Raw genomic sequence first — 24,352 nt, 5'->3', positions numbered from 1 at the left:
TAGAGAATCCCGCCGCCAACGAACACGCGCCACTGAGGAACAAACAGCTGGGGAAAGGGAGACTCCGCCATGTTGTGAGCTACAGAAAGGACTTTTTTGTCTTTGAGGCCTGCATTTTCCTGGTCAATAGGTTTTGGGTTCTTTACAGACTTCTCTTGTACAAAGGGTAACCAACCAGAATTTTCTGGAGTAATGAATGTGGTACTAAATTAAAAGTGCGAAAAGCGCAGCCATAACAAAAAGATTAGAAATAAATAGGGTTGCCAACTGCGATTGCATGTATTCCTGGAGGTTTCGATACATGATTTGTCCCAGGCTGCAGCCATTACTCGCCCAGCACATCCATCCTTGCGATGTGCTGTCCACCGGCACCAACTGGAAAGCAAAATAACTCATCACCCAATTAACTGCCAGCCAAATGGCCATTTTCAATATTATTAAATCTGGTAAAGAGAAATGTTCAAAGAAAATAGCACAACAAAGACATTATTTTTTTAATATCTCTATGCCTTTTCTCCAGAGTTGCGCACAGCAGTGTCCTGGAGATCAATCTTCAAGGCCTGGAGACTCCAGGCTAATACTGGAGGGTTGGCACCCCTAGAATTAAAGGTGATTCTGTGGATTTTTCGTTTGTTTTGAGGTGAGTATCTAAAGGTGGCCTTCACGCAGCGCACACCATTTGTTCGACCTTCTCTCCTTTGCCTTTCAGCCCAAGCAATTTTGCTCCACTAGCTGCTGGAAGTGTGGGCTGATAATGAGGCAACAACGCACATGGGCCCTCTGATGAATGATAGGCCTATCTGCTGAACCAATGAGATTCGAGGATACAGAAGCAGTGGAATGCTGAACCAATGAAATTCGAGGATATAGAAGCAGTGGGACAAAGAGAAGGAAATAGGGTGAATTGGAGTCAAATTAGGTAGAGAATGAAAAAGAAAGAGAGGGACAGAAAGACTTGAATAAGGAAGAGAGAAAAAGAGGCGAGTTATTTTTAAAATTTAAATATCTCGAGGAACAACTTACGGTAATGACATAGGCCAGGCCTTTGAGATTGGCCAATTAGAAAACAAGTTCCCTGATTAGTGGCCCAATCAGGGATCCCCTTTCTGTGTATATAACAGGGAGTGCCAGATCCTTTGCACTCCCAGTGTAGACAGCAGACTGAATGGTCACGGTTGTTCGGCTGTTGGGTTTGTAAATAAAAGGAATTCTGGTGATGGGACTTCTGTCTCCGTGGACTTATTACACTTATTCTGTGCGGGAATGAGGGTTAATTATTTCAATTCCCTTTCTGGGCCAGAAAAGTTGAGTGTGAGATTATTTTGTTTTAACAGTTACAAAATGCAGCAAAGAAGATCGAGGAGAGTTTGATACCAAGCGGTTCACAACTCATGGTGTATCTCTTCCGTGTCACAAATTGTTGGGCTAATTACATGTTAAAAACGGCATGGACACTTATTGCGGCAAATGTGGAAAGTGTCACTTTAATTCACCCCCACCTGCATCCCTCACTCCATCCGGTGACAAAAGATTTTTCAGCTTAAATTTCTGCCAAGGGACAAGGGTAGAGAACGACTGTTGGGCAGACCAACCTCCTTAGCTTCTCTCTCTCACCTTCTCTCCGTGGCTCTCCAGGTATTTTTTTACTTCAGACTGTTCTCCAATTCTCTTTTGAAGGCCTTGATTGAATCTTCCTGCACTACGCTCTCAGACAGAGAATTTCAGGTTCTAACCACTTACTGCGTAAAAATGTTTCTCCTCATGGCGCCGTTGTTTCCTTTGCAGATCACATTAAATCGATGTCCTCTGGTCTCAACCCTTTCAGCAATGGGAACAGTTTCTCCCTATCTCTCCACATCCCTTGTGATTTTTGAAACTTCTGTCAAATCTCCTCAGCCTTCTCTTCCCCACGGAGCCACATGCTATCCATGTAGTCGAGGTTCCTCATCTCTGGAACCATTCTTGTGAATCTTTTCCACACTGACTCTGATGTCTTCACATCCTTCCTGGAGTATGGTGGCCAGAACTGAACACAATACTCCATTTGAAGGCTGCATCAGGATTTTATACAGGTTCATAATAATGCCCTTGATTTTGTATTGTGTGTCCCCATTTATTAAATCCAGGAATCCCATATGCTGTATTAACCATTTCCTTAAACTGTCCTTAAATCTTAAACCAATATCTGTACATACACCTTAGGTCCCTGTGCTCTGGGACCCCTTTCAGAATTTTATTCTTTTATTTTATATTGATTCTCCAGCCAAAATGATCACATTTCCATGCAGTAAATTTTATCTTCCGCTTGTTTTGTCATCCCACCAGTTTTGTCTTGAGGTTTACCATTATCCTCTTCACAATTCACAATACTTCTAATTATTTAGTTATCCCAACTTTTGATGTAATGTCCTGTACACATTTATTTCAGTATTATACTTCAAGAGACGAGGGCAGGCTTGACAGAGGGTATATACATTCAATTCCAAAAAGGCAACCTTCATTTCAACCTGCGGTGACTATTGGCGCACACCAAAATCATAGAAGAGCATATCGTGGAGCTTCTGTTTGCTGATGAAGAGGTGGCAATACAAGTCATTAAAAACTATTTCTCTGAGGTAGCGAATGCCTTTGACTTTAACTTCAGCCATGTAAATACTGTGGCTACAAAAGCTGGTCAGAGGCTTGGAATCGTCGGTGAGTAACTCACCTCCTGACTCCCCAAAGCCTGTCCCCCACCTCCATGACTCAAATCAAGAGTCTTAGAATCAGAGAATTTACAGTGCAGAAGACAGCCATTTGGCCCATCGAGTCTGCACCGGCCCTTGGAAAGAGCACCCCACCTAAGCCCACACCTCAACCCTAACCCTGCAAACCAGTAACCCCACCTAACCTTTTTGGACACTAAGGGTAATTTAGCATGGCCAAACCACCTAACCTGCACATCTTTGGACAGTGGCAGGAAACCGGAGCACCCGGAGGAAAACAATGCAGACTGGGGGAGAACGTGCATACTCCACACAGACAGTGACACAAGCCAGGATTTGAACCTGGGATCCTGGAGCTGTGAAGCAACAGTGCTAACCACTGTGCTACTGTGCCACCCACGTGGGATGGAATACTCTCAACATACCTGGACGTTGCTCCAACAACACTCCAGAAGCTTGCCACCATCAAGGCCTATGCAGCACGATTGATTGGCACCCCATTACTACCTTAAACTTTAACTCCCCCCGTTACCTGCGTACAGTGGCAGCAATGTCTACGATATACAAAGTGCACTCCAACCCGCCAAGGCACCTGGGACAAGAACTCCCAAACTTGTGATCTGTACTATCTGGGAGGTGGCAAAAACAGACTGACAGCAACACGGGCACCTGCAAGTTCCCTTCCAAGCCACACACCACCCTAACTTGGAACTACATCGGCGTTCCTTCACTGTAGCTGGGACAAAAACAGCTAAAAGGTGCTTTACAAGCATTGCACCGGCTCAAGAAGGCGGCTCACCATTTCCTGCCTGACTGCAATTAGTGATGGGTAAATACTGGTCTTGCCAGTGCAGAAAATAATTTTAAAAAGCACTCAACACGTAGAGAATTTATGTTCATCTTTTGAATGAGCAGAGTTTATAGGATGGAGCTGTGACAGGAAATCAATCATGGGACGGATTGAAAGCGAGAAGGTCAGCTTGTGTGTGTAAGAAATGAGCAAATTCCTCTGAAGGACAATGTGTGGGTGTTCACATCGGGAAATAAAGTTGTTCAGATGCAGGCAGCAGCCACCAGGGAAAGTCGTTTTCTACAATGGCGTTCTGCTCCAATCTTCGTGCCACTACATCCTCTTCATCCATATCTCCAACTCTCAGTCTCTGGGGGCTCTCCCTAGGCATACTGCATGCTCATTTCTCTTTGAATGGCAAAATTATGCAGTAAAGTGTTTTGGAGATTTCGGCAGGACTTTAGAGAAAAACCATGGGTGGGATTCTCCATTTGAGAGACTAAGTGCTGACACTGGAACTGAATCGCGAGTTTTCTACAGCCTCGAAAATGGAGCTGGTCCCAGAGCAATTCAGGACACGATAATGGGCTAGCACTGGCACCACGTGGAATTACTGCAATTCCAATGCATGCAGGTGTGTGCTAATATGGGGTCTGGATTGGTACTCGAGAAGCTGACAAGCTACAGCCTCATATTAGCACTCCACTCCCCACACACCCTCATCCCAGCCAAGGAGGTGGCACTGGTTGCGCTGGTGTGCCCATCCCATTGATGGGTCGGCTGGGGCCAGAGGGTACCTAGCGGGTGGCCTGGGGAGACACCCATACGACCCGTGGCACTAGGTTCACAGTGGGCAGTCAGTGGTGTGCGCAGCCAGATGGCTGCCTTGCCGATGATGCAAAGGTGGTCTGTGCCCGGCCACCCCAACCCCACAGCCCACCGTCTGGCCAACCCCCGCTACTCCCCCTGTAATGATACGTATAATGTAAGGAGTGTAAAGGTTAACAAGATGATGTTCATGTATCTCAACAAGAGGTGGCACATGGCCCAGTGGCTAGCACTGGGACTACGGTACTGAGGACCCTGGTTCGAATCCCGGCCCTGTCCATGTGGAGTTTGCACATTCTCCCTTTGTCTGCTTGGGTTTCACCCCTACAACCCAAAGATGTGCTGGTTATGCGGGTTGGCCACACTAAATTACCACTTAATTGGAAAAGAAAAAAAATAATTGGGTACTCAATATATCTCAACACTAGATGGCACTACAGAGTAGTCTTTTAAAAGGCTGCGTCTCAAGGAATTCTGGGAGAAGGGTATGAAGAAGGATAGTGAGCGGTTGAGATAGATTGTTAACTGTACTAAAAGGATATTATAGATTTCCGTAAGACAGATTTTATACTGTTATTTTATTAGCTATGACTCAGTGAAGTGTGCGAACCATTTGAAGTAGTGTAAAATAAACCAGCTTTGTTTCAAATACATAGCTTGATGTTCTTTGTCAAAACTACGACTTTTAGTCACCTTGGAGAACTATTCAAGGAATATCACACCCACGTCCCTGGCAGATCCCCCCCCCCCCCCCCCCCCCTCCAGCCAGCTGTCAGCACACTGTAGCGATGTTGGACACTTTTCGTTCCCCCTCCCTCAGCAACCATGGCACCCGGTTCCCGATTTTCAGTACCACAAGTGAACCTCGCCATGGGTAATTCCGCCGAGAAGAGACGGTAACGTGGAAGGTCCGGAGAATGCCGGGTTGGGACCGTTAATGATATACCAAAAGCTTTTGCAGCGTGGAATGCACCCACGCCACTGTCGAGGCACCGGAACATGGCATTCCATTGGGCACTCGGCACCGGCAGCGATTTTTGGCCGACGTGTGATTCGCTGCCCGATCGAGTTTCGTGATTCCGGTGTCGCTGGATGGAGAATCCCGCCACATGGTTGAGCAGTTGATATAATCAAATGGTTGCTTAGGTATCCCAAAGCTGTGGTCCATATTGTATTATATCTGCAAAACGCTGGGACTTCCTGAATTGAGGTCATTGGGACCCCTAAAGTGCAGAAGGAGGCCACTGGCCCCATCGAGTCTGCACCGATCCTCCAAAACAACACTCTACCTAGGCCTTCTCCCCCGCCCTATCCCCATAACCCCATGCATTGATCATGGCCAATCCATCTAACCTGTACACCTTTGGACAGTGGGCGAAAGCTGGAGCACCCGGAGGAAACCCAGGCAGATATGGGGAAAACGTGCAAACTTCACGCAGACTGTCACCAAGGGCCGGAATCAAACCCGGGTCCCTGGCACTGTGAGGCAGCAGTGGTAGCCACTGTGCCACTTTGCCGCCATCAGTCACCAGTCACTGTTGCAAATGGCCAGCAGTGTTGGGGAGGGAGATGGGGACGGGATTTTATCATTGTAGCAGAGAAATAGATTTGTTGAAAGGCTTTTCCCATGAGTGAGAGAAGCTGTGTTACCTAAAGTAAATGTTCAACATTTTAATTAACAACCAAAATGGAGGGCAGCACGGTGGCGCAGTGGGTTAGCACTGCAGCCTCACGGCGCCGAGGTCCCTGGTTCGGTCCTGGCTCTGGGTCACTGTCAGTGTGGAGTTTGTACATTCTCCCCATGTTTGCATGGGTTTCGCCCCCACAAACCCAAAAGATGTGCAGGGTAGGTGGATTGGCCACGCTAAATTGCCCCTTAATTGAAAAAAATTAATTGGGTACTCTAAATTTAAAGTTAAAAAAATTGAACAACCTAAACAATAATAGCAATTCCTCTGAAACTGTGGTCACCCAAGCATGTTCCCCACCAAATATTTCTCCCCTATTATCCCCAATACTCTCATAGCTCAGGGCCTCAGTATTACCACACCTCACAATCACCCAACAACAAAAAGGAAGGACGGAAGAAAGAGGGAAAATTGACCGTGGATATCTAAGGAAATAAGGGAGAGTATCAAATTGAAGGAAAAAGCATATAAAGTGGCAAAGATTGCTGGGAGATTAGAGGACTGGGAAATCTTTAGGGGGCAACAGAAAGCTACTAAAAAAGCTATAAAGAAGAGTAAGATAGAGTATGAGAGTAAACTTGCTCAGAATATAAAAACAGACAGTAAAAGTTTTTACAAATATATAAGACAAAAAAGAGTGGCTAAGGTAAATATTGGTCCTTTAGAGGATGAGAAGGGAGTTTTAATAATGGGAAATGAGGAAATGGCTGAGGAACTGAACAGGTTTTTTGGGTCGGTCTTCACAGTGGAAGACACAAATAACATGCCAGCGACTGATAGAAATGAGGCTATGACAGGTGAGGACCTTGAGAGGATTGTTATCACTAAGGAGGGAGTGATGGGCAAGCTAATGGGGCTAAAGGTAGACAAGTCTCCTGGGCCTGATGGAATGCATCCCAGAGTGCTAAAAGAGATGGCTAGGGAAATTGCAGATGCACTAGTGATAATTTACCGAAATTCACTAGACTCTGGGGTGGTCCCGGTGGATTGGAAATTAGCAAACGTGACGCCACTGTTTAAAAAAGGAGGTAGGCAGAAAGCAGGAAATTATAGGCCAGTGAGTTTAACTTCGGTAATAGGGAAGATGCTGGAATCTATCATCAAGGAAGAAATTGCGAGGCATCTGGATAGAAATTGTCCCATTGGGCAGACGCAGCATGGGTTCGTTAAAGGCAGGTCATGCCTAACTAATTTAGTGGAATTTTTTGAGGACATTACCAGTGCAGTAGATAACGGGGAGCCAATGGATGTGGTATATCTGGATTTCCAGAAAGCCTATGACAAGGTGCCACACAAAAGGTTGCTGCATAAGATAAAGATGCATGGCATTAAGGGTAAAGTAGTAGCATGGATAGAGGATTGGTTAATTAATAGAAAGCAAAGAGTTGGGATAAATGGGTGTTTCTCTGGTTGGCAATCAGTAGCGAGTGGTGTCCCTCAGGGATCCGTGTTGGGCCCACAATTGTTCACAATTTACATTGATGATTTGGAGTTGGGGACCAAGGGCAATGTGTCCAAGTTTGCAGATGACACTAAGATGAGTGGTAAAGCGAAAAGTGCAGAGGATACTGGAAGTCTGCAGAGGGATTTGGATAGGTTAAGTGAATGGGCTCGGGTCTGGCAGATGGAATACAATGTTGACAAATGTGAGGTTATCCATTTTGGTAGGAATAACAGCAAACGGGATTATTATTTAAACGATAAAATATTAAAGCATGCCGCTGTTCAGAGAGACTTGGGTGTGCTAGTGCATGAGTCACAGAAGGTTGGTTTACAAGTGCAACAGGTGATTAAGAAGGCAAATGGAATTTTGTCCTTCATTGCTAGAGGGATGGAGTTTAAGACTAGGGAGGTTATGTTGCAATTGTATAAGGTGTTAGTGCGGCCACACCTGGAGTATTGTGTTCAGTTTTGGTCTCCTTACTTGAGAAAGGACGTACTGGCGCTGGAGGGTGTGCAGAGGAGATTCACTAGGTTAATCCCAGAGCTGAAGGGGTTGGATTATGAGGCGAGGTTGAGTAGACTAGGACTGTACTTGTTGGAATTTAGAAGGATGAGGGGGGATCTTATAGAAACATTAAAAATTATGAAGGGAATAGATAGGATAGATGCGGGCAGGTTGTTTCCACTGGCGGGTGACAGCAGAACTAGGGGGCATAGCCTCAAAATAAGGGGAAGTAGATTTAGGACTGAGTTTAGGAGGAACTTCTTCACCCAAAGGGTTGTGAATCTATGGAATTCCTTGCCCAGTGAAGCAGTTGAGGCTCCTTCATTACATGTTTTTAAGGTAAAGATAGATAGTTTTTTGAAGAATAAAGGGATTAAGGGTTATGGTGTTCGGGCCGGAAAGTGGAGCTGAGTCCACAAAAGATCAGCCATGATCTAATTGAATGGCGGAGCAGGCTCGAGGGGCCAGATGGCCTACTCCTGCTCCTAGTTCTTATGTTCTTATGTTCTTATGTTCTAACAGAGCTCCAGGGTCCCAGGTTCGATTCTCAGGTTAGATCACTGTCTGTGCGGAGTCTGCACATTCTCCCGTGTCTGCGTGGGTTTCCTCCAGGTGCTCCGGTTTCCTCCCACTGTCCAAAGATGTGCAGGTTAAGTGAATTGGCCATGATAAATTGCACCCTTGTGTCAAAAAGGTTAGGTTACTTGCTTATGGGGATAGGGTGGAGGTGTGGGCTTAAGTGGGGTGCTGTTTCCAAGGCTGGTGCAGACTCGATGGGCTGAATGGCCTCCTTCTGCACTGTACATTCTATGATCTAAATATATCTCCCCTATTATCCCAAATACTCTCATAGCCCAGGGCCTCAGTATTACCACACCTTCCAATCACCCAACAACATTTCGAAATTATCTCACTCACTGAACTCATTCATAATACCCACTTACCCAACATTCGTTTGCCAATACCACCCAATGTAGTGAATGCCCTTTCTTTTGCTACTGCATCCCAACACACATACTCACACACCCAACTATGTCGCTTCCACTGGCAGATAAACTGAACGGGATTGAAGATAGTTCCTTCAGACCCACTTAACCAACCATTTTATTCTTGGCCTCCAAAAACACCGTACTCAGAGATTTCACCTGTGAATTGAGGCAGAGCATTTTGTGCGAATTGCCAAGTACACAGAGCGGAAACTGGAACCTTTCAATGAGGTGATCAAGGCCAGATATTCTTCAGTCGCACAGAGGGAACAATAACACAAAAGCAGCTTGCATTGCCTGACCACTGCCCGTTCCTCGCTTGTGTTCCTTAAGCAGCCAAAGAAAACAATTGTGCCAATTGGGAAGCCTGCTTCGTAAAATTAATTGCACGTGTCAGTTTAAGTTTGGCAGTTGAGCATAAAATCCTGCTCAGCAGATAGGCTTTTATGAGTTCAACATTTCAAAGAGCCAACACTGAGGTTGGGGGTTGCATTGCAATGATGCTTGAGCTTCCTGATACTTCAGCTAATAATTTGGCTCTGGAATGTAGGAGAAGTTTTATTTTATATTTTCCACATGACGCACCATGTAATAACGCAATGTTGTTAATTTCCTAATTCAGTGTTAAGGTAAGTCCTGAAGGATATTGGAATTTATAATGTTGATTTTTGTACTCCTCATCTGCTAGAGGAGCCAATTTTGGTTCACGGCATTAATTCAAGAGTGGTATGAGTTCATTTTGAATCATAGGCAAGAGGGGGAGTGTGGTAAAGTACCCATGCCGTTTTGCCAGTGATTGAAGACACAGTTCATGAGTCCATGAGTCCAATCAGAGATAACCCAAGAAGTAGTATAAAGGGTTAACAGCTGGGATCTGCTCATGCATAAGAAAGATGATGATGTAACACTGACACTATTCAGTCATGCCTTAGACTCGCGGGAGAAAGAGAGAGACAGAGAGGTTGGAATCATGTCTAAGAGCTACATATCTACTCTGTAACCTGTTTAGAAGTAGCCCAAATGAACAAGTGTTAAGCAGATACCAGAGTGTGTCTATAGTTTGTCTAAGACAGTGTTTGCCAAACTTTTTTTCCGGGGACCTATTTTTACCAATCGGCCGACCGTTGCGACTCATGCCACCGAAACGTCTCACCGTTTTTGCTGACCTTTGATGCGACAGGTGAGCCTGCTTGGTCCTCATGATCTCACTTGTTTTGTCATTCAGTGTTACGTGTCTGTATGGGTTGTTCTTCAGAGGTCTTGGAGATCACACCAGCACTGCTTTGTCCTGCTGTGGATTCTTCTGAGTGTCAGATCCTGGCCTGTTTGTGTCTCTTTCCTATCACAAAACAATTCATTTAAATGTTTCAGTCCTGTTGCCTTGTTTGCTGCCGACAAAATTGAGGTATCGCAATTGTGCCCAGAGCATGTGACGTCAATGTTCGAGGCGCGTGACCTGCTCTCCGTTTCGCTTCAGGCAGGAATTTTTTAAAATGATCTTCTCCTGAGTCATAACGCTGATATCTGGAGGAGGAGCGGGCACGCATGCGCAGCGCGCCCGCATTTTTAAAGCCAGTCGCAGTCAGCATTTGTAAAGTCGCTCACAGCCGGCATTTTTTAAATCCAGCTGCTGCGGCCGTTGCGCGTTAACTCCTGCGATCGTGAACACCCCGATGGGTGGCTCCGCGACCCTCCCGACACCTTCCCACGACCCACCCATGGGTTGCAACCCCGACTTTGAAAATGACTGGTCTAAGAAACAATTTCCACACGTACGGTAAAATTTCTGGTCCCACCTGCTGCGGCACCGTAAATTCCCTCACAAAACGCAACAGATCTTTTGCTAAGCCGTCAAATTTCCCATCTCATGCGATGATTCACAGTGGGCAGGGTCAGAAAACGTAGGCCCTGGAGTCCAAGAAGAACCCAATCTCAGAACACATGAGACTGACCTGAGCGAGCGCACAGTAGTGACCAGGCAGAAGTCACAAAACCAGTCAGAGACAGACCATAATACTGACCAGACATTCTGGAAGACCTCCATGTTGATAGAAAATTAATCCCTCGTTCTCCTGAAGGAATGGAATTGCCAGTTGTGAGTGTTTGAATTTCTATCTGATATGCCTGTTGTATTTTATACCTTCAAAAACAATTGGTTTGAAGAGTTTGTGTCTTGAAAAATCTTGCCTTTGTTATCCTAAAGAATGAAACAAGTTGCAAGAAGTGCCATATGGTTTGAAAGTAGATCTACAGAGAATGGGGTGGATAATGTTCAGGGTCAGATACAAAGTACATAACAGTCTAATGAAATTCCCTGACGCTTGTAGAATTAAGTTTTCGACCGCATCATTAATTGTGATAAAAACAGTGCCCATTTAATTTTATTCTACTTCATCCTTACGCTGACGTACAACTCCAAATATACATATTGAACAATAGTGTTGACATTGGATTTTGTAGTCCAATGGTATTGCCATTCATTATTCTTAGAGCTGCTCACAGACCTTTTGTGTGCTTTTGAGCCTCAACTTAGGGTTCAAAATCGTTCTTATCACTGCTCTCTATACAGGGGATCGATGTTGCATGTGAAGGGATAAGCAACGCTTTATCTCTTAAACTATTCAGACTGAGGAAGATTAATTCAGGCATGCAAGAGTTTAAACTATGATGTATAAACCAGAAAATATTAGATTTAACTATTTGAAAAATTGTGTACAGATGGCTGTGATGTTATTTGTGTTGCTTAATTCAGGATCGTTGGCGTAGTGTTCACAAAATAACTTAAACTTAAACAAAGTTATAAATTTCTTAACACTAACTTGGATTCAACACATACTTCTAAATAATACACAGTTAATTGGTAACACATAAATTACACTCATCTACAACTAATCTTAATACTGGTATAAACGATAATCTGCTTAAGATCACACTAATAATACTTCTGACTCTCTCAAGCTAACGCCTGGTCTATTCTCCCCCACGAGGCTTAGCATCAATGCCTTATATACTTGTATCTGTAGCTCCCTCTAGTGGCTATTTGAGACATTTCATTAATCCTTGTAGTTCTTACAGTTTTGATAATACCACAGTGGCAAAATAGAGAGGTAAAAAGATAGGTCAAAGAGAGATACAAGAAACGAAAGTTAAACAAAACACTTTAAAAAAAAATCTCTCCCAATAATTGATTTCTGAAGGAATGGAACTCCACTCTTGTAAAATTATGTTTTCAGTGCCAGAGAGGTTGTTCACATTGAAAACTCAGGTGCAGGTGAATGGACAATTCCGAACATTTCTTAGATGTCTTTAATGGATAGCTATTGAGTAAATTATGCAACTCCACAGCTTTACAGTGGCAAATCTATTGGTGAGATATTGATCTAGTGAGGTTGGGGGAGGAGAAGACATTTGAGATAGAAATTTCTGAATTATTGTGTTTAATCACACATGTATAGATACTCAATATTGCTGTCTGGTTTATGCCATAATAAAGGTGAGACATGATGGCCTCATCCTTATTCTTACAGTAAAATCTAAGCCATTAAATCATTGGTGTAGTATACTGGCACAGTGCATAGTGCTTCTGCCTCACAGCACCAGGGACCCAGGTTCGATTCTGACTTTGGGTGACTGTCTGGATGGAATTTGGATGTTCTCACCATATCTGCATGGGTTTGATTCTGACTTTGGGTGACTGTCTGGATGGAATTTGGATGTTCTCACCATATCTGCATGGGTTTCCTCTGGGTGCTCCAGTTTCCTCCTACAGATGTGCAGGTTAGCTGCATTGGCCATGCTAAATTGCCCCTTAGTGTCCAAAGATGTGTGGGTTAGCTTACGGAGTTGCGGGCAATGGGGCAGGGCAGCGGGCCCAGGTAGACTGCTCTTTCGGAGGGTTGGTATAGACTTGATGGACCAAATGGTCTTCTTCTGCACTGGAGTATTTTTTGGAAAACTTATCTTTCAATGATAATTATTGATTCAAAATGCAAATATTTTGTGATGTGAGGACCACTAACCAATCTCCCTGTGGAGCTCGTAGAGTACGGGTTCCCGTGGTAGCAGGCGGAAGGCCCACCCAGCTGGGACTCATTAGTGAGCCTTTAAATGCTGCTCCCAGACCTGGGAGTTCCGGTAATCCCGGGCTGGGACATTAGTGCTGTACCCCGTGGCAATGGCTTTATCTACTGAGCTAAAATAAACCTGTTTAGCCTTCTTCTTTGTGTCTTCTGGATTACCACATGAGGAATAATTGGGCAATATATATTCAACGTTATAACTTGAACCTTTGCCAATATATGTCTCTCTGCTTAGTACAGCGTGCTTTACTAAATGGGTAGCTTTATGATGCAGCTGCTCAACTATAATCTATTTCAAAGTCAATGACACGTACAAAATGATGATATTTGCTTACCGAACAAGGTGACTTTTCACTGCCCTCCTCTAGGCTCTCCAAACAAACTCTGCTGGCCTTACATTCAGACTGCTCGTGATAATTGTGGAACATTACAACTCAGGCAATGAGGCATCACTGCCGTCTCCCACTGCCAGTGTGGGTTCAACACTATAATTGTTTGGTTTGAAAAGCAGTAAATAAGCATACAGATTGAGGCTAGTTCCACACGTGCAGAGAGTCTAGGAAGCGTTAATGTGGGCGGCACGGTAGCACAAGTGGCTACCACTGTGGCTTCATAGCGCCAGGGTCCCAGGTCGATTCCCCGTTGGGTCACTGTCTGTGCAGAGTCTGCACGTTCTCCCCGTGTGTGCGTGTGTTTCCTCCGGGTGCTCAGATTTCCTCCCACGGTCCAAAGACATGCAGGTTAGGTGGATTGGCCATGATAAATTGCCCTTAGTGACCAAAAAGGTTCGGAGGCGTATTGGGTTACGGGGACAGGGTGGAAGTGAGGGCTTAAGTGGGTTGGTGCAGACTCGATGGGCTGAATGGCCTCCTTCTGCACTGTATGTTCTATGTAAAATTTATAAAAGGGTGTGAATAGGTGGTTTGGCATGAGTACTAAGAGAGCATCAATTTAAGATGATCACTAAAGGAACGAGGAGAGATGTTCGGAGAATATAATTTACTCCAGACGGTAGTCGAGGAGTCAGGCATGCTTTGCCACAGGGAATAGTTGAGACGGACGTCATTGCATCGTTTAAGGGGGGCGTAGATCAACATTTTGAAGCAGAGGAAGTTACAAGGCATTTAGAAGCGAAAGCCCTTGTAAAGTGCTGGGACCACTCAGCAGGTCCGTGAGCATTTGTACAGGAGACAGAGGTGTCAACATTTCAGGTGTGGAGCATTCATTAAAAATTATAAGCCAAAAGCTAGGCAATGGGATTTGTTTTGTTTCACTCTCCAGCAACCAGTGGACTAAGACATGCTGAATCACATGGTGTTCTTCTGTACTCCAATCCTCTCTGGTTCTAGTTGTTACTATTAATAAAATGGTAATATTTTCTGCCATTTTATATAGCTGTGCCATTATAACTAGAAATCCCACTGTGTATTTTACCTTATGCCAGATTTAGGGCTGAAAAGGCAAAATAAATCCAACTCATACAATGACTACCAGCCTCTAAATTATTGGGACATTGATGGAAGGAGTCAACGACAGCCGGTAGGGCAGCACGGTAGCATGGAGGTTAGCATAAATGCTTCACAGCTCCAGGGTCCCAGGTTCGATTCCCGGCTGGGTCACTGTCTGTGCGGAGTCTGCATGTCCTCCCCGTGTGTGTGTGGGTTTCCTCCGGGTGCTCCGGTTTCCTCCCACAGTCCAAAGATGTGCGGGTTAGGTGGATTGGCCATGCTAAATTGCCCGTAGTGTCCTAAAAAGTAAGGTTAAGGGGGGGGGGGGGGGGGGGGGGGTTGTTGGGTTACGGGTATAGGGTGGATACGTGGGTTTGAGTCGGGTGATCATTGCTCGGCACATCAAGGGCCTGTTGTGTGCTGTACTGTTCTATGTTCTATGTTCTATGACTGTGCTCGGGAGCCAATAACCTGCTCACCCTGCATTCCACCAGGGCCACTTGACTGCAGCCTCCATTACAGCCTTGATGCAAACCTGGATTCAAGACCAAAACACGACTGGTGCAGGAAACTGAACTGACAAGAGAAAACGCTGACAGAACCGTTGTTTATTTGTAGTATCTGTAGAGGGACACGCAGAGTAAATGAGCTGGATTTCCATGGAGTCGAGAGGGGGATGCAAATTATTGGTCCAGGGATCTTTAAAAATGGCAAAATGGACTTGGATCCGGAAATCCCATTCCTATTTCTCGCAGATCCCATCTTCGCCAGTTGGGGAAATGAGATGGGGCGTGAATTATGAATCAGCTGGGCCATTTAAACTCAGTGCACAGGTCAAGCACATCTCCTTTTCCCCATAGGAGTGGCGTCAAGCCATGATATGTGTTCCAAGACTTTCGTAAATACTCATGAAGTGTGCGTAGAATAATGAAGCCATCAAGTTATTTAGATCTCTGACTGTGTCTGTGAGAGTGAAGAAAATCTGTTCTAGCAATTTCAATAGATGTTTGTTGGCATAACTCTCAAAGCTATCATTGTAGCATAGGCCCAGAACTTCTGGTTTCTTAATGGTGAGAGACTAGACATTGCCTGGAAGATATGCTACAGAACCCTTAAGATGTCACAACGCAAGGACACTGCACTCCTTGAGAATTGCCCAGGGTGCTTCAACTGCCAATGGGCAATTCCACCAATCCCTGAAGCCCATTTGCGGAAGGCTGGTATCGCTGAACCTAAAAGAACGCCTCGTGCAAAAGTTGAAAAACTTTGGTCGTACAAGTAAAAAGCAGTTCAGCAGTTAAGCAGTTAGGAAAGTTAAGCATTCCTACAGTGACCACACATCAAAAGTATTTCATAAAAGTCACTGTATGCCAGCTGTAACTCAATAGCTTACCTGTCAGTTGGAGAATTCTGGGTTCAAGTCCTAGTACAAAGACAAAAGTCAAGACTACCATTCCCAGCGCAGTGATGATCTAGACGGGAATGTATGATCAGTAAGTTCACAGATGACACAAAAATCAATGGTATGATAAATAGCGAGGAGGCAAGCCTCAGATTACAGAAAGATATAGACAGGCTGGTCAGATGGCCAGCACAATGGCAAATGGAATTTAACCCTGAAAAGTGTGAGTTGATGCATTTTGGAAGCAGTAACAAGGCAAGGGAATACACAATGAACGGTAGATTGCTAGGAAGTACAGCGGACCAGAAGGCTCTTGGAGTGCATGTCCATAAGTCCCTGAAGGCAATAGGACAGGTAGATAGGTGGTTAAGAGGGCTAATGGGATGCTTGTGTTTATTAGCCAAGTCTTACAACACCAGGTTAAAGTCCAACAGGTTTATTTGGAATCAATAGCATCACTCATCTGATGAAGGAGCCAAGCTCCGAAAGCTCGTGATTACAAATAAACCTGTTGGACTTTACTGTGCCCATCCCAGTCGAACGTCGGCATCTCCACATTATCTTTATTAGTCAATGCATAGAATATAAGAGCAGGGAGGTAAAGATGGAGCTGTATAAAACGCTTGGTAGGCCACAGAAAAAGTCACCTTGCTGTTTGCGGCAGTTTGCCGTGTACAAATTGGCTGCTGCGTTTACCACATTGCCATAGTGACGACACTTCAAAAAGTACTTAATTGTCGTGAAAGTGCTTTGAAACGACTGGTGGGTGTGAAAGGCGATATATCAATGAAAGTTTTCCCATTCCAATTTTCGAATTGCACCCAGCAGAAATGAAAAACAGTACATAGGCTATTCATATTTGATGCATTTCTGGCCAGGTGTCTCTGTCAACACTGAGAGTCAGGACAGCACATTTAAAATCGAGATTGTTATTTTTAATGGTCACGTTCACACAGAGGGCATTTTCTTCCTGTCCCTTGGCAATATTTCTGCACTGGTATAAGTAAAGTCCCAGGTGACCATAGGCTGCTTTCCTCTTTGAGCGGGGAGACTTGACTGGTGGTGGTGGTTCACCATGTGTTGCAAACACGCCGCTGCTGTAAGAGAGGCGGAAAAGGGGAGGCCTCCCACCGGCGGCGGCGCCAGAGAGCCGCTCTGCCCATCGCTCTGACAGCGGCGAGCTGCTGGAGCGGGAAAGAGGTGAGCCCTCCCACCAGCGGCGGCGCCAGAGAGCCGCTCTGCCCATTGCTCCGACCGCGGCGAGCTGCTGGAGCGGCAAAGAGGTGAGCCCTCCCACCAGCGGCGGCGCCAGAGAGCCGCTCTGCCCATTGCTCCGATCGCGGCTCGCTCCTGCAGGGTGGAAAGAGGTTAGTCCTCCCGCCGGCGGCGGCGCCAGAGAGCCATTTTCCCCCTTCCTCCCCCCCCCCCCAACATGCGTGCGTGACCTTTTTCCATCCTCGCTCGCCCGCCTTCCGGTAAACCGGAAGTAAAACACGAGCGGGGTGGGGGGTGGGACGTCGTTGTGCTGTTTACGGATGGATTTAAACAGAAAAGACCGGTAAAAATCAACAGCGCCGCACAGGCAGCCCTGGAGAGTCGGGGAGTGACCGTGAGTAACTGTAATATGTGCACATGGACTGAAGCACAGTGTGCCTCAGCCAGCAACATGTACAATACACCGGGTTATAGTCAACACAGCACATAGCAGCTGCTGGGAGGGCAGAAACATTTAAAACATGATTTAGTTAGAGTTCAAACAACATTGCAATGTGTGCAAAGCATGTATCTGACAGCAACATCTAAAACAGCAACCTGTATATCCATATATATCTATAATATCCAATTACTATCTAGAATATAATATCTATAGCTATATAATTTATATTCATTATCATATCAGCATACATAAGGATGAAGAAATCATAAATATTGTATTTGTATATTAAACAACATGTATGAGGCATAATGTACATAACTGCAACATCTAAAACGACTTAGTTGTAGTGAAAATAACATTGCCGTGTGTGTGTGTATAAATATATATATATATATATATATATATATGTGTGTGTGTATATATTATATATACTTTCATAGAACTTACAGTGCAGAAGGAGGCCATTCGGCCCATCGAGTCTGCACCAGCTCCTGGAAAGAGCACCCTACCCAAGGTCAACACCTCCACCCTATCCCCATAACCCAGTAATCCCACCCAACACTAAGGGCAATTTTGGACACTGAGGGCAATTTATCATGGCTAATCCACCTAACCTGCACATCTTTGGACTGTGGGAGGAAACCGGAGCACCCGGAGGAAACCCACGCACACACGGGGAGGATGTCCAGACTCCGCACAGACAGTGACCCAAGCGGGAATCGAACCTGGGACCCTGGAGCTGTGAAGCAATTGTGCTATCAATTTACATGCAAGGTAAAGTCCCAGATGACCATAGGCTGCTTTCCCCTTTGCGGGGATGAGTGGACCTGGGGTGCTTTATAACCTGAGGATCGCCGCGCCTCAGGCGAGGGGAAAGTCGAGAAGGCGGCAAGGTGCACACTGTGTAAAAAAGGGTCTCCAATCTCGCTTGATATATTTTGCTCCACCTGTCCCAGCCCACATCACCCCCTCTCTTCAACAATATAAATCCCCGTTGCGTATCGTCCTCTCTTGAGCTCCGCAGCAGTCATGCAGACTTGAAACGTTTCCTGCTCCATAGATGCTGCCGGACCTGCTGCGTTTTTCCAGCATTTTCTTTTTTTCCACCTTGGATTTCCTGCACCTGCAGTATTTTGCTTATTAAAGTAAGAAAGGTTATGGGGTGTGGAAGAGCAACATACACCAATGATTTGAACATTTGCTGTTACAGCAACATATGTTGCAGATGGCAGGTGGGTAGGGTGGTGAGTTTGGGTCGATTAGGGAGAATCGGATGGTGATTTCAGACTGGGGTGGGGGGGGTCGGTTAGTTTTGGGGAGGGGAATCGGGGCGGGTGGTGTGGGTGGGTGGATCAGGGAGTCGGATGGTGAACTCAGATTGGGGTGGAAGGATTGGGTGATGCTCGTCGGGAAGGAGGGGTTTGGGGAGCGCGCGAGATCGGGATCTGGGTGTGTGGGAGGTGGGTGTGAAAGGGAGGTTACGAGGTTGAGGAACGGGGATTGAGGAGGTTGCAGGAGAGGGGGAAAGGCGGATGCGGGAGGGGGTTATCGGGGGGAGTGCGGGAGGGGGTTATCGGGGGGAATCTAGGGGAGTGCAGGAGGGTGATCGGGGGGTGAGCGGGAGGGGGATGGGGGGTGCGGGAGGGTGTTATCGGGGGGTTTGCAGGGGAGGGCAGATCAGGGGATGCGCGGGAGGGGTTATCGGGGGGAATCTAGGGAGTGCAGGAGGGTGATCGGGGGGGAGCGGGAGGGGGATGGGGGGTGCGGGGAGGGTGTTATCGGGGGGTTTGCAGGGGAGGGCAGATCAGGGGGATGCGCGGGAGGGGTTTATCGGGGGGATGCGCGGGAGGGGGGATCGGGGGGAGTGCGGAAGGGGGGATCGAGTGGTGAGGGGGATTGGGAGGGGGATCGGGGGGGAGAGTGGGAGGAGGGATCGGGGGGGAGAGTGGGAGGAGGGATCGGGGGGGAGAGTGGGAGGAGGGATCGGGGGGGAGAGTGGGAGGAGGGATCGGGGGGAGTGCGGGAGGGGGGGATCGGGGGGGAGTGCGGGAGGGGGGGATCGGGGGGGAGTGCGGGAGGGGGGGATCGGGGGGAGGGGGGGATCGGGGGGGTGAGTGCGGGAGGGGGGGATCGGGGGGAGGGGGGATCGGGGGGGAGTGCGGGAGGGGGGGATCGGGGGGAGGCGGGGATCCGGGGGGAGGCGGGGGGAGGGGGGATCGGGGGGAGTGCGGGAGGGGGGATCGGGGGGAGTGCGGGAGGGGGGGATCAGGGGGGAGTGCGGGAGGGGGGGATCAGGGGGGAGTGCGGGAGGGGGGGATCAGGGGGGAGTGCGGGAGGGGGGGATCAGGGGGGAGTGCGGGAGGGGGGGATCAGGGGGGAGTGCGGGAGGGGGGGATAGGGGGGAGTCGGGAGGGGGGGGATTCGCGGGAGTGCGGGAGGGGGGATCAGGGGGGAGTGCGGGTGGGGGGGATCAGGGGGGAGTGCGGGGAGGGGGGATCAGGGGGGAGTGCGGGAGGGGGGACAGGGGGGAGTGCGGGAGGGGGGGATCAGGGGGAGTGCGGGAGGGGGGATCAGGGGGGAGTGCGGGAGGGGGGGATCAGGGGGGAGTGCGGGAGGGGGGATCAGGGGGGAGTGCGGGAGGGGGGATCAGGGGGGAGTGCGGGAGGGGGGATCAGGGGGAGTGCGGGAGGGGGGATCGGGGGAATGGGGGAGTACAGGATGGGGGAGGGGGGGATTGAAGGGATGGGGGAGTGCGAGAGGTGGGATTGAGGGGATGGGGTAGTGCGGGAGATGGATAGGGGGAGTGCAGGAGGGGGGATCGAGTGGTGTGGGGGAGGGGGATCGGGTGGGGGAGGGGGATCGGGTGGGGGAGGGGGATCGGGGGGGTGAGTGGGGGAGGGGGATCGGGGGGGAGTGCGGGAGGGGTGATTGTGGGGAGTGCGGGAGGGGTGATTGTGGGGAGTGCGGGAGGGGTGATTGTGGGGAGTGCGGGAGGGGTGATTGTGGGGAGTGCGGGAGGGGGATCGGGGGGGAAGTGCGGGAGGGGAGATCGGGGGGGGAGTGCGGGAGGGGAGATCGGGGGGGAGATCGGGGGGGGAGTGCGGGAGGGGAGATCGGGGGGGGGAGTGCGGGAGGGGAGATCGGGGGGGGGAGTGCGGGAGGGGAGATCGGGGGGGGGAGTGCGGGAGGGGAGATCGGGGGGGGAGTGCGGGAGGGGAGATCGGGAGGGGAGATCGGGGGGGGAGTGCGGGAGGGAGTGATCGGGGGGGGGAGTGAGGGAGGGGTGACGGGGGGGGGGGAGTGCGGGAGGGGTGATCGGGGGGGGGGGAGTGCGGGAGGGGTGATCGGGGGGGAGTGCGGGAGGGGTGATCGGGGGCGGAGAGGGAGGGGTGATCGGGGGGGGGAGAGCGGGAGGGGTGATCGGGGGGGGAGCGCGGGAGGGAGTGATCGGGGGGAGGGAGGAGCGCGGAGGGGTGATCGGGGGGGAGCCGGGAGGGGTGATCGGGGGGGGAGTGCGGGAGGAGGGATCGGGGGGGGAGCGCGGGAGGGGGGATCGGGGGTGGGGGGAGTGCGGGAGGAGAGATCGGGGGGAGTGCAGGAGGGGAGATCGGGGGGAGTGCAGGAGGGGAGATCGGGGGAGTGCGGGAGGGGGGATCGGGGGTGGGGGGAGTGCGGGAGGAGAGATCGGGGGGAGTGCGGGAGGGGAGATCGGGGGGGGGAGATCGGGGGGGAGTGCGGGAGGGGAGATCGGGGGGAGTGCAGGAGGGGAGATCGGGGGGAGTGCAGGAGGGGAGATCGGGGGGAGTGCAGGAGGGGAGATCGGGGGGAGTGCAGGAGGGGAGATCGGGGGGAGTGCGGAGGGGAGATCGGGGGGAGTGCGGGAGGGGAGATCGGGGGGAGTGCGGGAGGGGGGATCGGGGGTGGGGGGAGTGCGGGAGGAGAGATCGGGGGGAGTGCGGGAGGGGAGATCGGGGGGGAGTGCGGGAGGGGAGATCGGGGGGGAGTGCGGGAGGGGAGATCGGGGGGAGTGCGGGAGGGGAGATCGGGGGGAGTGCGGGAGGGGAGATCGGGGGGGGGAGTGCGGGAGGGGAGATCGGGGGGGGAGTGCGGGAGGGGAGATCGGGGGGGGAGTGGGGAGGGGAGACGGGGGGGAGTGCGGGGAGGGAGATCGGGGGGGAGTGCGGAGGGGAGGGGGAGATCGGGGGGAGTGCGGGAGGGGAGATCGGGGGGGAGTGCGGGAGGGGAGATCGGGGGGAGATCGGGGGGGAGTGGGGGAGGGGGGATCGGAGCGGTGTGCAGGAGGGGAGATCGGGGGGGAGGGGGATGGGGGGGAGTGCGGGAGGGGAGATCGGGGGGGAGATTGGGCGGGAAGTGCAGGAGGGGCGATTGGGCGGGAAGTGCGGGAGGGGGGATCGGGGTGGTGCGGGAGGGGGAATGGGAGGGGGAGGGAGGGGGTGGGGGGGATGGGCGGGGAGGAGGGATCGGGGGGCGGGAGGAGGGGGATCGGGGGCGGGTGGAGGGGGGATCGGGGAGATCGGGGGGGAGTGCAGGAGGGGAGATCGGGGGGGGGAGTGCGGGAGGGGGGATCGGGGGGGAGTGCGTAAGGGGGGGATCGGGGGTGGGGGGGGGAGTGCGGGAGGAGGGATCGGGGGAGTGCGGGAGGAGGGATCGGGGGAGTGCGGGAGGGGGGATCGGGTGGGTGCGGGAGGGGGGATCGGGTGGGAGTGCGGGAGGGGGGATCGGGTGGGAGTGCAGGAGGGGGGATCGGGTGGGAGTGCGGGAGGGGAGATCGGGGCGGAGTGCGGGAGGGGCGATTGGGGCGGGAAGTACGGGCGGGGTGATCGGGGGAGTGCGGGAGGGGGAATCGGGGGGTGGGGGGGAGTGCGGGAGGAGGGATCGGGGGGCGTGAGGGGGGATCGGGGGGTGGGGGAGTGCGGGAGGAGGGATTGGGGGAGTGCGGGAGGGGAGATCGGGGGGAGTGCGGGAGGGGGGGGATCCGGGGGGAGGGAGATCGGGGGGGGGAGTGCGGGAGGGGGTATCGGGGGGGGGGGGGAGTGCGGGAAGGGGGATCGGGGGGGGAAGTGCGGGAAGGGGGATCGGGGGGGGAAGTGCGGGAAGGGGGATCGGGGGGTGTTGCGGGGCGGGGGTGTGGGACAGGGGATTGGGGGGGAAGTGCGGGAGGGGGGATCGGGGGGGAGTGCGGAGGGAGATCGGGGGGGAGTGCGTGAGGGGGGATCGGGGGGGTGGGGGGATTGCAGGAGGAGGGATCGGGGGGAGTGGGGGAGGGGGATCGGGTTGGGGTGTGTGGGAGGGGGTATCGGGGGAGTGCGGGACGGGAGATCGGGGGGGGGAGTGCGGGAGGGGGGATCGGGGGGGGGGTGTGCGGGAGGGGGGATCGGGGGGTAGTGCAGGAGGGGGTATCGGGTTAGTGCGGGAGGGTGGATCGGCGGGATTGCGGGAGGAGGGATTGGGGGGGGAGTGCGGGAGGGGGAATCGGGGGCATCGGGGGAGTGCGGGAGGGGGGATCGGGGGGGGTGTGCGGGAGGGGGGATCCGGGGGTGGGGGTCCTCAATACCGGGGCCCCGCAAGGCTGCGTACTTAGCCCTCTACTCTACTCCCTGTACACACACGACTGCGTGGCAAAACTTGGTTCCAACTCCATCTACAAGTTTGCTGACGATACAACCATAGTGGGCCGGATCTCGAATAACGACGAGTCAGAATACAGGAGGGAGATAGAGAACCGAGTGGAGTGGTGTAGCGACAACAATCTCTCCCTCAATGCCAGCAAAACTAAAGGGCAGGTCATTGACTTCAAGATGCAAAGTACTGTACACAGCCCTGTCAGCGTCAACGGGGCCGAGGTGGAGATGGTTAGCAGTTTCAAATTCCTTGGGGTGCACGGCTCCAAAAATCTGTCCTGGTCCACCCACGTCGACGCTACCACTAAGAAAGCACAACAGCGCCTATACTTCGTCAGGAAACTAAGGAAATTCGGCATGTCCACATTAACCCGTACCAGCTTTAACAGATGCACCATAGAAAGCATCCTATCGGGCTGCATCACAACCTTGTGTGGCAACTGCTCAGCCCAGGACCGCAAGAAACCTCAGAGAGTCGTGAACCCAGCCCAGTCCATCACTTGAACCTGCCTCCCATCCATTGACTCCATCTACACCTCCCGCTGCCTGGGGAAAGCGGGCAGCATAATCAAAGATCCCTCCCACCACCCACCCTGCTTACTCACTCTTCCAACTTCTTCCATCGGGCAGGAGATACAGAAGTCTGAGAACACGCACAAACAGACTCAAAAACAGCTTCTTCCCCACTGTCACCAGACACTTATGACCCTCTTATGGACTGACCTCATTAACACTACACCCTGTATGCTTCATCCGGTGCCAGTGCTTATGTAGTTACGCTGTATATCTTGTGTTGCCCTATTATGTATTTTCTTTTATTCCCTTTTCTTCCCATGTACTTAATGATCTGTTGAGCTGCTCGCAGAAAAATACTTTTCACTGTATCTCGGTACACGTGACAAAAAACAAATCCATCCATCCATCCACAAGCACGACACCCAAAGCTTCTTCAATGTCATTTAGGCAATATATGGACCCAACACCCTGGGCCTCAAACCGGTGAGGACCCCTTTTGAGACACTGAGTAAACATCAGCCTTCGATGGAGAGAACACTTCAAAGAATTCCTAAATTATAATACATTTACGAGTGAGGACGAGTTTGAGGAAATCTCCCGAATCCCCATCAAAGATGATCTTGGACTCTCACCAAGCACGGATGAAGTTGTAGCTGCCATTAA

General features: G+C 50.5%; 1 protein-coding gene across 3 annotated transcripts in view; it reads left to right on the top strand.

Annotated features, from left to right (window-relative positions):
* The window catches only part of LOC119970141 (SWI/SNF-related matrix-associated actin-dependent regulator of chromatin subfamily E member 1-related-like), a 90,863-nt gene that overhangs the window by 19,247 nt on the left and 47,264 nt on the right, over positions 1–24,352 (top strand). For 2 of the 3 annotated variants that reach the window (XM_038804227.1, XM_038804225.1), the window contains exon 1: positions 17,366–17,483. The exons of the other annotated variant lie outside the window; for it this stretch is intronic. The gene's annotated coding sequence lies outside the window, so the exon portion shown is untranslated. Of the gene's footprint in view, positions 1–17,365; positions 17,484–24,352 lie in introns of those variants that run through there. 3 annotated transcript variants of the gene reach the window in all.

Source organism: Scyliorhinus canicula, chromosome 8, assembly GCF_902713615.1.
Source record: "Scyliorhinus canicula chromosome 8, sScyCan1.1, whole genome shotgun sequence".
Classification (NCBI taxonomy): Eukaryota; Metazoa; Chordata; class Chondrichthyes; order Carcharhiniformes; family Scyliorhinidae; genus Scyliorhinus; species Scyliorhinus canicula.
Note: the sequence above shows the minus strand (reverse complement) of the source record. Positions and strands in the feature narration are given on the sequence as shown.